The 12,147-nt window shown below is 41.4% G+C and overlaps 1 protein-coding gene across 10 annotated transcripts in view; it reads right to left on the bottom strand.

Moving 5' to 3' along the window:
• ELMO1 (engulfment and cell motility 1) overlaps positions 1-12,147 on the bottom strand; it is a 274,768-nt gene that overhangs the window by 75,937 nt on the left and 186,684 nt on the right. Inside the window, exon 1 of one of the 10 annotated variants that reach the window (XM_015854227.2) lies at positions 5-386. The exons of the other annotated variants lie outside the window; for them this stretch is intronic. The gene's annotated coding sequence lies outside the window, so the exon portion shown is untranslated. Of the gene's footprint in view, positions 1-4; positions 387-12,147 lie in introns of those variants that run through there. 10 annotated transcript variants of the gene reach the window in all.

The following is a 12,147-nucleotide window of genomic DNA, read 5'->3' as shown; positions in this document are numbered from 1 at the left end:
TTACGGAGATCCCGTAGCTCCATCCTTCCTGATGACATATCGCCTCCCACACCAGCGCAAGCAAATGACTTAATGCTGCTGTTTGGGGATGGCACAGTGTGCACGAGTGGCAGATGGTCTCCGGTGAGGCTCTCTGACAGTCCCTGTCCCTTGTGCTGCCATGTGAGAGGGGCCCCCGCACACCGTTGCCTGGTCCCAGTGCCGCCCAGCTTTGCTTATGGTGTGGTGCTGCCGGCCAGGCAGGCTCCCATTGGCACGGCGGGTGACGGCAGCCAATCGCAACCGGCTCCCGTTTCGGGGAAACTCCTGCCCACTTATTCTGCAGCTGGGGAGACCCTATTTCTCAGGAAGAGCATCGCTCTCCCAGCATCACAGGGGGAAAGAAAAACCCTGCCTGTCCATCTCTGTGATTCCCCCACTTGCCCTCCCCAGGGCTGAAGGGATAGAGGCAGAGCCGGGGGAAACATGAGGAGCGCACTGAGCTGAGCCAAGCGGAGACGCACAATTCCTGGCTCCATCGCCATGGAAACAGCCTGGATGCAGCGGGATGGATTTGTGCGGCACATCTGCCGCCAGGCTCATGATCAGCAGCAAGCTCGCCTCTTGCCTCTGTTCTTGCTGCTTATTTCATGGGGAGTTTGCCTTCTCTTTTCAGATGCACAAGGAAAGTAGATGCAGGCAGAGATGTGCGCACGTCAGCTTTCTCCTTGTGCAAACACCCTGTGCTGCATTTATGTACACACACATATGTGTGGCCAGGAGCAATAACTTGCATCTGTCCATACACCAAGGACATGCCCAGATACTACTATTTCAAGTTCGAGTAATGGACCAACACAACTGAATGGGCAATCAAAATAATACATTTTGCTTTCCAGTTAATTCCACCTTAAAGTGGGGTGATAATCTGACATGACTATTAAAAAACTTCCCCATTAATCTGTCGTTTTGTTAGTGGGCTCCTAAAATGGCATCTAACACTCACAGAAGGCTACACCTGAGTCAGCAGGCAGCCAGCTCTTCAAGGGGTGCCCACAACTCTGTCCCAGGTCAGATGATATGCCAACAGGAAAATTCTGCACACAAAAGGGTTATTACCATGGACATAGGTCTCTGTCCTGAACTCTGACAATACCAGAAGGAAGAGATTACTAGGTTAGGAGAGGAATGGAAGCAACAGTTAAGAGGGAAAAGAGATTCACAGGTCAGTAATGGAGTCAGCAAAGGGTTTTGTCATTTTAGAATCATTTCTGACTGCTCCTCAGCCTTTCTTTGGGGCACCTGAACAAACCATTCATCTTCAATTACTGAACCCGCAGAAGGGGAATAACACTTAAATGCATCCATTTATATTACGAGGATAAAACCTGAAAGATCACAAGATGCTGACATACTATTATAATGGTGCTAGAGAACAAGTTCAGATGCTCCTTTGTCATGAAAACTTTATTTAAATAAAAGAAGAGCATAAAAATGAAGGTCTCTCTAAAAATAAGCATTCCTGTGTTGTTCTAATACGAGAAACCCACTGCATTTACCATGTTAAGCAGTGGCATTTCAAAAAGCTGCCTACTGCTGGAGCCCTGCAGGTAGAATGAAGGCCACCCCTTGTTGGATTTCCTCTGCCAGCCTCCTAATCTAAAGACCAGGTAAGTCTTTGTAAGTCTTTAGAATCCTTGGGCCAAGTGCTCAAGAGAAGAGTCGAGAACAGAGAGCAGAACTGGGACATCTCTAGCTCTTATTAGTTTTGACTGAAAAATGAGTTCTTAAGAGAGCTGTATTTTCCAATGGATATGGATGTTAGAAGGATTCACTTCTTGCAATTACTTACTTCTGGCTTTTTATTTTCTTCTTAAGAAGCATGAGCCACCACTTCCTGCAGCACCATCTCTGTGATAATTACCCTGAACCTATAGACTTTTGTGGTCTCTCTTTTAGTTTTGAATCCTTAAACTTCAGTAAGATATGTGTGTGCATTTTAGGGGAAGACAGACTAATTATGTAGATGAGATCTGCTGTCAGGACTTGCTGGAAAGAAGTTTCTTTCCAGCCCCATGTTTCCCCCCTTGCTTTCTCCACCCACAACCCACAGGGGAAGAGGGAGGTTTGGGGATGTGGTACATACTCCACCCTTTGTATGGGAATGATAATACAGCTCAGCAGTTTGATGCTCAGTTTGTGAGCTCTATTTCTAGTGTCTTACGGCCTGAAAATGTTGTCAATATGCAGAACTTAAACCATAAGTAAATACATAAAATGTTTCTGGGCAAAGAAAAACAACTGTCATGCTCCTCGTGGTTCTCTACACCGAAATTTGTCTGTTAAGCCAATATTAAATTGGAGAGCTTCTTAATCACATAAATTATCCCTTTCTGTCGTATGACACCCAGAGTTCAAAATCCTCCATTTGCTTTTGTTTAACCAAGTGCTACTGTAAACAAAAGTAATGAAATAACTTTAATTATACCCAATACAAGGGCAATTTTCAAGAACCTGGAAAAACCTTCCCTGGGCCCAAATTCCAGAACTCCTCATCTGCATTTTTCCCACTAGCAGAAAGAAGACTGCATTCCAGATTAGGGCAACCAATGAAGAATTCAGAACACCCATTTTAAGGCCTTTTCCTGCCATAGGAAAGGAAACCAAGTGACAGAGATGGCTGCTTCTGAAAGCAAGCAATTAGATTTAACTTCAGAAAATTTCACCCTTTGCCACTCGCTTTCTTAGTAATTCCTGATGTAAATTGCATTTCTTTTCCTTCCAAGGTTGTGATGTGAGAATAAACAGATTAAGAATTTTGCTGTATTCTGAAGCAGGACAGTACACAAATACATAAGGAAGCTTTTAAGGGAGATCAAAAATTCAAGGCCAGAAAAATCCAGGCAATTTCAAACAGACATAATAAACAAGAATTGTGAAAAATCTTCTAAGTCTGTGAGATAAAATGAAGTTGTTCTGCTGAAAGGATCAAAGATTTCCAGGAAGGCTTCACACCAAAGATGCTGCTTGCCAGTCCAACAGCCACTGTCAGCAGGATGCTGTGATGGACAAAGACCTGTTTATGTGTGGGAGTGGAGGAACAATCAGCGGTGATATAATGCTTACTCATCCTTCCAGATCATGAGTTTTACTATTTTTAGCCTAGATACCTACGTGGAGAAGGTGGTTAACCTACTAAGACTAAGTCACAGACTTGTTGACTGGCTCTCAGTAACTCCTCATTCAAGATCCTAAATTACCAGTCAATTCTCAGTAAGCTTTCTTCAAAGCTCCATTTGCAGAAGCAGCTGAATTGTACCAGGAACAGCCTGTCCTATTTACGCATCCCAGGAATACCTATAGATTTCCCTTCCATATCCACATTCTCAAAGCAGCAGTTAGCACTCAGGCTGCAGGTACTCCAAAGAAGTATTTCAGAAGCTTTCAAGACTGTATTTCACATTTATCTTGCCTCCTTTATCAGAACATCCAACACTTAATTTTAAATAGCCAGGTTGTGGAGTTTTTTGGTTTGCTTGTATTCTAATGTTAATGCAACTGAAATAAGCTTTTGGACAGCAACGTGTATACACAAAGAAAAAATGAAAAGACTGGGCCAGGAAATAAAGAGATATCTGTCCTGTCTGCCTCTGAAGGCAGCCTTACTACAACCCACAGAGCTTATCTGGCTAGGAGAACTCAGTGCCATATAAGCTGCTGAAAAGTCTGTCAGGAATGCAGCTTTGCAAATCAGATTAGACATGACCTTCAGAGGTGATCTGCCACCATGTCATCCAGGAAAGTCTGTATGAATTACAAAAACAAAGAACCTTCTCCAAAGCGTAGACAGGTTTGATTTACACTATCCCATCACCCATGTGCATGTTTAGTATTCACTACTTTCTCCTGTACTTTGAACACAGGGAGCATTCAAGTGTTTTCCTGCATCACCAGGTGAGCTGCCATTGTTCTAAGAATGCATACATACATTAAAAGATGATTACATGCAGCCTGTGGGCTAGATAGAGCAATCAGTGTGCTAAAATAGGGACTTCTGCGGCAGTGAAATAATGTTGGGATTGTGCATTGTTCTCAGACCTCTGAACTCACTCTAAATAACATCACTCTACCTTCAGGTTGCAGGGAAGAGTGGTAAAGAAAACCTTTACTTACGTTATAAAAAGTTGGATCTTAAAAGTTTGCTTCAAGAGCCTTGGACACAGTCAGCAGCAGTCCAGACAATGACTGTCCAGAGGTACTGAATCTGCAATACTTCATCTTCTCTGACAACTGAAGTTCTTCAGCTAAGCCAAAGACAGCCTACAAACTATACCAAAATTGGCTACAGGAGCTGATATGAATATTCCTCAGTTTTCCTATTGCTAAATGATTACATGCAGTTTGGGTGGTGAAAGAAGATCTAATCTAGACAGTGCAATGGTATGCTCCGTTTCCCCATTCAATATTAACTCCAAGATTTAAAATATCACACTTAAGACAGAACCAAAATATTCTCATGTCAGAACCCCAAACCAATCAAAACCAACAATCAAAACAAACAAATGGAAAGGAAAAAAGAGCAAAAAGTCAGGTATAAAAAACTTGTTATCAAAAAAGAAGAAGAAAAAATGGAATCAGAGTGAACGGATTTAATCAAAATTATTTCCAACCTTGAAACTGGAAACTGCGAGGCTCTAGCTGAAAAACAGCCTCATGTGATGCTTAGGTTTGGTGGCAGCGTCACATACAATTATAGTTAGTTTGTCTTTGTATAGCTATCATATCAAACAACCTTAAAATATACAAGCCCCTGCAGCCATCTGCAACCTTTAAGTCTTGCCATTTCAAGCATACATAGCAGTCTTATAGCATGCGAGGGCACTGAAGAACTTCAAATCAATTATAATAAATCTAGACAGAAGACAGAAAAAGGTTTCACATACACATTGTCAACTTCAAGATTCCTTACACAGCCCTCAGAACAGAACTGCAAGGGCCACTATAATTACCTTGCTGTGTAAGTTCTGAGATATCCACCCTACGAGAGCATTTTCTGCCAAATCTGTCACACTGGGATCAGTATTTCCCTGCTCCTTTCACCCCCATTTTGTTCAAATGCTTATTTATTTGTATCAAAAATCCTTTGCCACATCGCTGAGAGAACCTTCAGTCAGATCGCTTTCATTTAATTCTTTCATTCACTCACTTGTTTCAGAACACACATGGCTATAACAGAACCATTTCACATTGCTGTATCGTTATACCCACTATCTTCTTCTACCTTTAGCAATTTCTTCAGCATGTGCTGTGCTCAGGCTGACAGACAAGAGACACAAGCTGGATTTATCTGCAATCCAAACTGTCTGAGACTTCCCTTAATGCCTACTCTCTGCAGGATGGGAACTGAGGAATGAATGTCATGCTACTGCCCTTGCTGAAATGGAGTATGCCACATACAGATCTGGTCTTGCCTCTCTTATACACAAGGAAGCTCCCCTCCTTCTTTTTCATTTGGGCATTACATTCTTCTGGAAGGTGCAGATTAAATCTCTACTTGATCACATGACAATGAGACAGAATGATTTATTTTACATTTTGGCTTTTAACAAAACCAATTAGGAAGAGCCAATAAAAAAAGGAAGAATTTATCTGACGCAGCTATCTGAACTTACTCTAATGCTGCCATGGTTCACCATTTCAAATGTGATGTATGAGTTTGTTTAATATGTTAGTAATGAATAGGTACTTAGGAACTACTTAAATGGGAGATTATTTACCCCACTGACTGTAGCAGCCCATGTGTCAGCACATCTGCCGCAAAAGATTAAATCTGTAAACATAAAAATCAGGTTCCCTTCTGCTCATGGGAAAGATTTTGGCAGGGTGAGACCTGAAGCAGAGGTGCTCGGTTATATTTAACAGGACTTTAAGGATGTTGCAGAGGGTGACATCAGCAGACATCTCACGCTCTCTAATCAACTTGTATACCTTTTTTGAGGCACTCTGGAAAAAAGAAACCAGGATTTTCATTCTGGAGAATTTCTACATATATGTTTTAATTTCACAAGCTTCTGTGCTGTGTTATTTAAGAACAACACTCAGACATACAGCAGCCTTGTGGGGAATTGTGTTAGTGTGATTAGGAACATTTAAGAACAGAATGACAATGTGGTTGGTAATATTTCAAAAGATTGTACTGAAAACAGTTCAATTACAGTGTTATTTGTGCCCTGACTCGCCTCCTCAGCTGCTGTACAAGGACCTCTCAATAAGTATTTTACAAGCTGTCGATGAGGTCCTATCCACCATTTAAGACATTAATTTCACACTACTTTTATATCACAGACTCAGGGAAGGGTAAGTGTCAGAAAGCTTGGGAGTGCAGAAAGAGACTGTCAAGACTAGAGTTAATGAGAAGAAGAGAAAACATAAGGCTAGCCTACAGGTCCAGCAAGTACCCAACACGCTTCCTTGTAAAGAATAAGCTCTGCCTCCTTCCACCTCTTACGGGCACCGAAGGGAATTTGCTCACATAAGCTGAATGAACTGGTAGGGCTCTTTCCTATGCTGTTATCTTTTGCAAGTAATCTCTAATAACAGCAATATACCAAGTGTACACTAGCTTTAGCTAGGGCATCATAGGGCAACTTGGAGCATGTAAAATGAACTATTATTTCCTTCTGTGCCCAGCTCTAATATCTCTGTTTCTAGAACCACCCCTTCTCAAAGGCACTAGCTGCCACTTCTTCAGTCTGTCCCCATGTACATGGATGCGTGCAGCCCAATATACATACCCTAAACACGTGGCTTTGCACAACAGCAGGGCGCCCACACACGCCCATTCACAATCATAGGGAGTATAAATAGACTGTCTTTATAAATAAGCTTGCTTAAATGAATACTCTTACTTAAATAAATCTCACATAAACACTCTCATATGCTGCCTAGTGCATCTCAGGTTTAAGTCTGGAAAGTGGCAACCATATTAGAATGACAGGAGAAACAAAGCATGAAAATAAAGCAAATTAACACCCCATTTTGAGATTCAACAGATATGAATGACAGGTAAGGCCAATGTCCTGATGTACCATTCCTCTGGTTAAGGCTTTGTGAAAAGGAAAAGAGATAAATGAGGCAAAAAGAAATTGCAACCAGAAGAGATCCTCAAGCCCTAAAGCAGCAGCCCACACAACACTGACATTACAAAAATAAACCTCACATTCTCAGTTGGAAGGAAAAAAAAAAAAAAAAAAGAAAAAAAGAAATAAAAGTATCAGGAAATGGAAAGTAACTTTCCTTCCCCCTTCTCTGCATCTTTGGAAAGACATCAGATGACTGTCCAGACCCTACACCGTGCTCATATCTAGAGTATGTTTTTATGGACATTTCCTGTCTTACTCTCTCCAAAACATTTCAATTAGCTGTTAGGACAGTCTTCCCTTAAGACAGGAAGGACTGGCTGTCAGAAAGGACTCTCTGAACGTCCCTACAGCAATCCTGCTTCATGTTCAGACAACACATCAGGCCCAGCACTATCCATGTCCTGGCTCGTTTTGTCAGGAGTACTGCATCTGCTTGTAACTTCCTTCCCACTAACGAGTCCCTCGCTAATTGATCTGGCTGAGTGCATATTTCTTTAGTCTCAATCATCCACACGCTAAAGATACCCATCAGTAGCACAGCAGAGCCGTACTTAACATCTCTCAGACAAATCCCACCTTGCACTCACTATTTTGATTGAACTCCTGCTCACCAAATCACCAGGACTTCTCTGACTCTTAAGTCCTGTCTGCCACTCACCCTGTGCTCATTTGCCAGCATGATGCCCTCATCCATCAGAATAAAAGTTCTTGCTATGTCAATGGTTCAATTAGGAAAGGAGCAGGCAGCTCGTTACAATCATTCAGGCTTTTGTTCTTTGTCGTTCTTGACTGCAGATGCAGACATGAAAAATTCAAAGAGCACTTATGGGAATATCATGTTAATAATTTCCTAGGTAAGTTTTACTCACTGCTTTGTGGGTGTTTTGTTGCTGCTAATTTTTTCAGCCTTTAATGCATGCACACATTGTATAAATACAGTAAGAAAATAACAATAAAAGACAATGCTAAAAAATGCCACTGCGATGCTCTAAGATCAGATTTTGTTAAATGACCTCATTTGTATCAGTCTCACCCCTTACAACTACGGAGGAAAAAGCCAATATCAATACTGCCGAATCTGTCTGCTATACTGTGACCTTATCATGCTATCAGAAAAAAAGATAATATCCACTCATGCTCAAAATATGGCTAGTATATTCATGAAGAATCAAAGAATCATAGAATCATCAAGGTCAGAAAAGATCTCTAAAAACATCTAATCCAACCATTCACCTCCCACCAAGACTATTCACTAGACCATGTCCCTAAGTACTACATTTACCTTTAAACAACTCCAGGTGACCCCACCACTCTTCTGGGCAGCAGTTCCAATACCTAACCACTCTTTCTGAGAAGAAATTATTTCCAATACCCAATCTGAGTCTTCCTTGGTGCACCTTTTAAGGCCATTACCTCTTGTCCTATTGCTAGTTACCTGAGAGAAGAAGCCAATCTCCACAATGCCCTTTCAGGTAGTTGTAGAGAGCTGTAGAGAATTATGCAGACACATTCCAAAGTAATTTTCTTTAAGTCAAAAAAGACTATCCATCCCAACTGCCACAATAAGTAATGTTCCTTGGGATTGTTATTATTATTATTAGGATTTTTATTGCTTTATTATTATTATTATTATTATTATTATTATGCCATGTATTTATACAAACTGGGAGAAGAACCACTTGAGATCAGCCCTGCAAAGAACTTTGGGGGTCCTGATAGACCAGAAGCTGGACATGAGCCAGCAGTGTGAGCCTGCAGCCTGGAAGACCAACTGTGTTCTGAACTGCGTTAAAAAACGGGTGGCCAGCAGGGAAAGGGAGGTGATTGTCCCCCTCTACTCAGCTCTTGTGAGGCCCCATCTTCAGTACTGTGTCCAGGCCTGGGGGCCCCAGCACTGGAAGGATGTGGAGCTCTTGGAGCGGGTCCAGAGGAGGACTGCTAAGATGATCAGAGGGCTGTAGCACCTCTCCTATGGGGAAAGATTGAGGGAACTGGGTTTGTCTAGCTTAGAAAGGCTCCAGGAAGACCTCATTGTGGCTTTCCAATACTTGAAGGCAGTGGGAGAGGTAGCAACTGTTTACAAGGGTGGATAGTGATAGGACAAGGGGGATTGGTTTTAAACTGAGACGGGGGAAGGTTTAGGTTAGATATTAGGAGGAAGTTTTTCACACAGACGGTGATGCTGCACTGGAACAGGTTGCCCAAGGAGGTTGTGGATGCCCCATCCCTGGAGGCATTCAAAGCCAGGCTGGATGTGGCTCTGGGTAGCCTGGACTAGTGGTTGATGACCCTGCACATAGCAGAGGGGTTGAAACTGGATGATCACTGTTGTCCTTTTCGATCCAGCCCATTATATCGTTCTATGATTATTTAATGAAGTCCCACAGCTTTCCTTGGGACTTTTGAACAGCCCTAGCTGTTTTTATCTCATCCAACAAAATATGTGTGATTGTGTATCAGCTGTGCTCATCAGCTGGAAAAAAATTCTTTTAAAGCAGTTTTTGGACTGAAATTTCAGCACAAATCTGTGCTGTGGATCTGACGGAGCAGTGATCCTATTCACTACAACTGCTGTAGTAGAGGCAACATGAGGGTGAAGAGGTGGGCACCTGGTAGGGACTCTGTCCTTAGGTTCATCAGATAACTGAAAGATGAAACCTGGTCTTTCTTTAACTTGCTCTGATGTAGCAAATGACAGAAAGAGGATGGAACAGACATGCCTGGATGCTTTCTGATGTCCCCACAAAATCCTTTTGTCCTTACGGGTGTAAACCAGATGTATGTATTCCCTGCTCTTTGCAAGTGGCGGGTAGAATCATTACTTCATCTTCAAGATGAAGAGATAAATTTATAAAAGTCAAGCAATGCAGAAGCAGCTGCAAAAACTGACATAAACTGCAAGTTCTGTCCTCCTCCCCCAGCCTCCAAAACACAGACATTTACAGTGGTAAGCCAGTAGTATTTCTACCTGTTACATTACCACTTTATTCAGTGTTCTACCATTTTCATTCCATTAATGTTTTCCTGTGATGCATTTCAGAATTGGTTTAAAAAAAAAAAGGAGAGAGAGAGGGGGAGAGAGAGAGAGAGAGAGAGAGAGAAAGAGGCTTAAAGACTTCAGCCTTCCTTAATCATGCAGGGATATATTTTCAAAGCAGTATGCCAGGAGTATTCCACGTGATTCTCATTCATGTTAAAATTAGAGACACCAGAATAAACCCCATATGCTGCTTTGAAAAGGTACTGCAACGTGTCCAAAGAAAATTTCTGCAGCTTAATGGTGCTTGCACATTTTTTTTCCTGCCTGCTTTTCTTCCTTTGATTCCTGAATATATTTTTAACAGCTCTTAATTTATTTCTCTTTTAATAACACTTTGTACTATTTGGAAAAATAAAAAGAAGTGATTTGCTGGTTATCTTGGTCTCTTTGCAGCCTTTTTATTTATTTTTTTAATTATCAGTTCAATCAGAATAGCTTTGCTCTGTACTATGCAAAGCTTCCAATATCACTCTTTCTTGAAATGGTCACCACAGGCAACCTGTCTACTGGAGCTGCATCCTGCAGTAAGGGCTGGCTGCTTTCCACACCTGAGCTGTGTCCTAGCTGTGGCTGCAGTGGTAGCTGCAGAAGCCCACCCAAAGGCAGACGCAGTACTAGGTTTGCTGTATGGTTTGTTCCAGTTTGACTTTATAATCACATCAAGCATTTCATGTGCTGTGGTCATGTACGTACAAACCAACAAATGCTGGTAGATTACAAAATTTGTCAGTTATAACTATTGTCTTCTTCATCACCTAAAGAGAGAGAGATTTTAGCCGAGATTTCATTTTCTGACTGCTCCAGTTCTCTTGTCCTTTCCCTCTAAGTTTTACTGCGTTCTAAGGCTGCACGTGAGAGACTACATTGAGAAAGAGCATGAATGACATATCATCATTTTTTCCTCATCCCTTCTCATTACTGTCTCAAATCCAACACGTTGTCACTTACAATAAACATGCAAACACTGTATCCAACTACATCATTAACCTTTAAAGGATATAAACAAAGGGAAAAAAAGCCTATCTAGATGTGGAAGGTGCTTCCACTACAGAACAACAACAAACAAGGAAACAAATAACAAATCTATCATGATGTTTTCTTGCTAACATGTTGCAAAACATCATTTATTTATTCCAGTTATCTGATTAAAGAACTATTTATATCACCCTTCCTTGTTTCTTTTGAATTGTCTGTGTGCTCTGCCTATTTAGATGGCACTCTCATTTGCTCAGAAACCTTTGCTAAAAAGAAATAACTGTAGCTTCTCAGGATGAAAAAGCAGCAGCAGCCAGCACATGGAATTACATCCTGCAAGAACATTAGCTAAATCCTTCCCATAAAACAATATGAGGAGATAGAAGGTCCCTAATTAATTATGACTGAGCTTTCAGAACTATGACAAACTATGATGGCTTCATAGGGGCCACTGCAGCTGATAGGGAAAGCCTGACTTGTGGTGTTTGGCTAATGCATCCATCACAAAGTAGACCATGTGCACTTTCTTTAACATAAGAAAAAAATTGTGAGATTGGTTCATTATGTCTCCGTGCTAGTTTTAATGATGGATAATGATATGAATTACAATTTTCCCCATCCTTGTACTGAAAAATGTGTTATTTTCTACACATGGAATTAGAGAGTAATTCAGGTTGCTAGGAAGTTCTAGCGGTCATCAAGCTCCACAAGCACATCAGATCTTAGCTCAAGCTTAAGCCAAGTTGCTCAGGGCCTTGCCTAGGTGAGTTTTGAGTTTCTCCAAGAATGAAGATAGTGTGCAACCTCTTCTAGCACAACACCATTATCAGTAATTGGAAATATTTTATTCTTATGTCCAAATACAGTTTCCTTCTCTGCAGTATGCGACCACTGTGTTTTTTCCCTTCATCGCTTACTTTCTGAGAAGGGCATGTATTTTCTCTACAGCTGCTTGCTCAGGTAGTGGAAAAAGACAACAACTGGATTCAACCTCCTCTGTTCAGCCAGGTG

This window comes from Coturnix japonica, chromosome 2, assembly GCF_001577835.2.
Source record: "Coturnix japonica isolate 7356 chromosome 2, Coturnix japonica 2.1, whole genome shotgun sequence".
NCBI classification, from domain to species: domain Eukaryota; kingdom Metazoa; phylum Chordata; class Aves; order Galliformes; family Phasianidae; genus Coturnix; species Coturnix japonica.
Note: the sequence above shows the minus strand (reverse complement) of the source record. Positions and strands in the feature narration are given on the sequence as shown.